Source organism: Lonchura striata, chromosome 1 (genome assembly GCF_046129695.1).
Source record: "Lonchura striata isolate bLonStr1 chromosome 1, bLonStr1.mat, whole genome shotgun sequence".
In the NCBI taxonomy this organism is placed as follows: domain Eukaryota; kingdom Metazoa; phylum Chordata; class Aves; order Passeriformes; family Estrildidae; genus Lonchura; species Lonchura striata.
The window spans coordinates 1,151,765-1,156,658 of NC_134603.1; positions in this window are offsets into that span (position 1 = coordinate 1,151,765).

Sequence of the window (4,894 nt, forward strand, 5' to 3'; positions counted from 1 at the left end):
CCCCCGGGACCCCCTCCGGGACCCCCCGTACCGGCGGAACTCCCGGTAGGGGGGCACCGGGACCCCCAGACAGAGCCCCCACCCCCGAATTTCGGGAGTCCCAATTGTGGGGGGGGCACCGGGACCCCCCCGGTACCGGCGGAACTCCCGGTAGGGCGGCACCGGGACCCCCAGACAGAGCCCCCACCCCCGAATTTGGGGGGGTCCCAATTGTGGGGGGGCACCGGGACCCCGCCCAGAGCCCACCCAAAAGGGGGAGGGGTCCCAAAAATTGAGGGGGTCTAAAAAGTGGGGAGGGGTCCCAAAAATTGGGGGGGACCTCAAATGAGGGGGGGGTCCCACGGGTGGGGGTCCCAAAAGGGGAAAATTTCCACGGGTGGGGAGTCCCAAAAATTGGGGGATTCTAAAAAGGGGGAGGGGTCCCAAAAATTGGGGGGGGGTCTCAAAAGGGGGGAATTCCACGGGTAGGGGGGGTCCCAAAAACTGGGGGGGGGCATCCCAAAAGTGGGGAATTCCCATGGGTGGGGTTCCCAAAATTGGGGGGGGTCCCACGGGGGCGAGGGTCCTGGGTGTGGGTGGGTGTCCCGGGGGTGGGCGGGGGTCCCGGGGTTGTCCCGTGGGTGTGTTCGGGGTGGGTGGTCCCGCGGGTGGGCGGGGGTCCCGGGTGGTCCCGGGGGTGGTCCCGTGGGTGGTCCCGCGGGTGGGTGTGTCTGCGGGTGGGCGGGGGTCCCGGGTATGTCCCGTGGGTGGTCCCGTGGGTGGGTGGTCCCGGGTGGGTGGTCCCGCGGGTGGGTGGGGGTCCCGTGGGTGGTCCCGTGGGTGTATCCCGGGTGGGTTCCCGCGGGTGGGCGGGGGTCCCGTGGGTGGTCCCGTGGGTGTGTCCCGTGGGTGGTCCCGCGGGTGGGTCGGGGTCCCGTGGGCGGTCCCGTGGGTGTGTCCGGGTGGGTCCCGGGGGGTGTCCCGGGGTGTGTCCCGTGGGTGGGTCCCGGGTGGGTCCCGTGGGTGGTCCCGTGGGTGGGCGGGGGTCCCGGTGGGTCCGTGGGTGGTCCCGGGTGGGTGGTCCCGCGGGTGGGCTGGGGTCCCAGGGGTGGTCCCGCGGGTGGGCGGGGGTCCCGGGTATGTCCCGTGGGTGGTCCCGTGGGTGGGTGGTCCCGGGTGGGTGGTCCCGCGGGTGGGTGGGGTCCCGTGGGTGGCCCCGTGGGTGTATCCAGGGTGGGTTCCCGCGGGTGGGCGGGGGTCCCGGTGGGTGTCCCGTGGGTGAGTCCCGTGGGTGGTCCCGCGGGTGGGTCGGGGTCCCGTGGGTGGTCCCGTGGGTGGTCCCGCGGGTGGGCGGGGGTCCCGGGTGGGTCCCGGGGTGTGTCCCGTGGGTGGTCCCGGGTGGGTGGTCCCGCGGGTGGGTCGGGGGTCCCAGGGGTGGTCCCGCGGGTGGTCCCGGGTGGGTTCCCGCGGGTGGTCGGGGGTCCCGGGGGTGGGTCCCGGGTGGGTTCCTGCGGGTGGGCGGGGGTCCCGGGGGTGGTCCCGTGGGTGGTCCCGTGGGTGTGTCTCGGGTGGGTGGTCCCGCGGGTGGGTCGGGGTCCCGTGGGTGGTCCCGCGGGTGGGCGGGGGTCCCGTGGGTGGTCCCGCGGGTGGGTGGTCCTGGGTTGGTGGTCCCGCGGGTGGGTCGGGGTCCCGCGGGTGGTCCCGTGGGTGGTCCCGTGGGTGGTCCCGCGTGGGTGGTCCCGCGGGTGGGCGGGGGTCCCGCGTGGGTGTTCCCGCGGGTGGTCCCGGGTTGGTGGTCCCGCGGGTGGGTCGGGGTCCCGTGGGTGGTCCCGTGGGTGTTCCCGCGGGTGGGTCGGGGTCCCGCGGGTGGTCTCGGGTGGGCGGTCCCGCGTGGGTGTTCCCGCGGGTGGGCGGGGGTCCTGTGGGTGGTCCCGGGGTGTGTCCCGGGTGGTCCCGGGTGGGCGGTCCCGCGTGGGTGTTCCGCGGGTGGGCGGTCCCGCGTGGGTGTCCCGCGGGTGGGGGTCTCACCGTGCTGGAAGATGGTGTCCCAGGCGCGCAGGTGGCGGCGCCAGAGCGGCGCGGGCAGGCGCAGCAGCGGCGCGGGCAGGAAGAGCAGCGGCAGCGTGGTGCGCAGCATCTCCTCCAGCGCCCCCAAAAACCGCTGCGCGCCCCCCGAGCCCGGCCCCCCCAGCAGCCCCAGCCGCTCCCCGTACAGCGCGTAGCTGCTGGCTGGGGGGACACGGGGGGCCGCGTCAGCCCCCCAAATTCGGGACGGTGGGAGGGGTCCACACCCCCGTTGGGCAGCCCGGTGTCAGTCCCCGGGGTGTCCCCCCCTTCCAGGGGTCCCCTTCAGTCCGGGGTGTCCCCCCTTCCATGGGGTCCCCTGCAGTCCCGGGGTGTCCCCCCCCTCCCCATGGGGGTTTTGGGGGTCCCAATCCCCCCAGTCTCCTGGGTCTGCACCCCCTCAGCCCCCCAAATTCGGGACGGGTGGGGAGGGGTCCCACACCCCCGCTGGGCAGCCCGGTGTCAGTCCCGGGGTGTCTCCCCCTTCCATGGGGGTTTTGGGGGTCCCAAACCCCCCAGTCTGCTCGGTCTGCACCCCCTCAGCCCCCCAAATTCGGGACGGGTGGGGAGGGGTCCGACACCCCCGTTGGGCAGCCCGGTGTCGGTCCGCGGGTGTCCCCTCCTCCCAGGGGTCCCCTGCAGTCCCCGGGGTGTCCCCCCCTCCCCATGGGGTTTTGGGGTCCCTTTAAGTCCCTGGGGTGCTCCCCCCTCCCAGGGTCCCTTCAGTCCCTGGGGTGTGCCCCCCACTTCCATGGGGGTTTTGGGGTCCCAACCCCCCCAATCTGATCGGTCTGCCCCCCCTCAGCCCCCCAAATTCGGGACGGGTGGGGAGGGGTCCCACACCCCCGTTGGGCAGCCCGGTGTCAGTCCCCGGGGTGTCCCCCCCTCCCAGGGGTCCCCTTCAGTCCCCGGGGTGTCCCCCCCTCCCCATGGGGGTTTTGGGGGTCCCTTTAAGTCCCTGGGGTGTCTCCCCCTTCCATGGCGGTTTTGGGGATCCCAACCCCCCCAGTCTGCACCCCCTCAGCCCCCCAAATTCGGGACGGGTGGGCAGGGGTCCGACACCCCCGTTGGGCAGCCCGGTGTCGGTCCCGGGGTGTCCCCCCCTCCCAGGGGTCCCTTCAGTCCCTGGGTGTCCGCCCCTCCCCATGGGGGTTTTGGGGGTCCCTTTAAGTCCCTGGGGTGCTCCCCCCCTCCCCAGGGGTTCCCCTTCAGTCCCTGGGTGTCCCCCCCCACTTCCATGGGGGTTTTGGGGTCCCAACCCCCCCAATCTGATCGGTCTGCCCCCCTCAGCCCCCCAAATTCGGGACGGGTGGGGAGGGGTCCCACACCCCCGTTGGGCAGCCCGTGGTCAGTCCCGGGGTGTCCCCCCCTCCCCATGGCGGTTTTGGGGTCCCAACCCTCCCAATCTGCTCGGTCTGCCCCCCCTCAGCCCCCAAATTTGGGGTGGGGAGGGATCCTGTTATAGCGCCCCCCCCTCCTTCCCAGGGGGTCCCATTGTCACCCCCCCACCCCATCCCCTGGGGTCCCGGGGGTCCCACCCACGCCCCCCTCCCGGGGGTCCCGGGGTCCCGGGGGTCCTGGTGTCACCGTCCATCCCTGGGGGTCCCGGGGGTCCCACCCACGCCCCTCTCCCGGTCCGGGGGCCCTGGGGGTCCTGGTGTCGCCCCCCATCCCTGGGTGTCCCGGGGGTCCCATTGCCATCTCCATCCCTGGGGGTCCTGGGGGTCCGGGGGGTCCCGGGGTCCCATTGCCACCCCCCATCCCTGGGGTCCCGCGGGTACCCAGGGGTCCCGGGGTCCCATTGCCACCCCCCATCCTGGGGGTCCCGTGGGTCCCGGGGTCGCGGGGTTCCCGGGGGTCGCGGGGGTCCCGTGGGACCCTTGGGTCCCGTGGGTCCCGAGGGTCCCGTGGGTCCCGTGGGTCCCGGGGTCGCGGGGGTCCCGCGGGTCCCGGGTGTCCCGGGTGTCCCGGGGGTCCCGGGGGGTCCCGTGGGTCCAGGGGGTCCCGGGTGTCCCGGAGGTCCCGGGGGTCCCGGGGGTCCCGTGGGTCCCGGGGGTCCCGTGGGTCCCGGGTGTCCCGGGGGTCTCGTGGGTCGCGGGGGTCCCGGGGGTCCCGGGGTCCCGGGGGTTCGCGCACCCTCGAGGGTGAAGCGGAAGAGCAGCGGGTGGGGGTCGATGGTCAGAGCCCCCCGGGGGCGGCGCGGACGCGGCTCCGCAGGGCCCGGGCGAAGTCGCGGGCGACGGAATCGAGCAGCGGCAGGAACCGGCGGGCCCCGGCCGGGGCCAGCACGGCTCGGTTCAGCGCCAGGCGGTCCGAGCGCCACGCGGGGCCGTTCCTGCCCGAAATCAGCCCAAAATCACCGAAAAATCACCGCAAAAATCAGCCCAAAATCAGCCCAAAATCAGCCCAAAATCAGCCCAAAATCACCGCAAAAATCAGCCCAAAAATCAGCCCAAAATCACCGCAAAAATCAGCCCAAAATCAGCCCAAAATCGGGTCAGGGCCAGCACGGCTCGGTTCAGCGCCAGGCGGTCCGAGCGCCACGCGGGGCCGTTCCTGCCCGAAATCACCCGAAATCACCCAAAATCAGCCCAAAATCAGCCCAAAATCGGGTCAGGGCCAGCACGGCTCGGTTCAGGGCCAGGCGGTCCGAGCGCCACGCGGGGCCGTTCCTGCCCAAAATCACCCCAAATCACCCCAAATCAGCCCAAAATCAGCCCAAAATCAGCAAAAAATCACCACCAAAATCAGCCCAAATCAGCCCAAAATCAGCCCAAAATTGGGTCAGGGACAGGGGAGGGACTGTGCCCATCCCAGTGCTCCCAGTGCCATCCCAGTTTGCCCAGTGCCC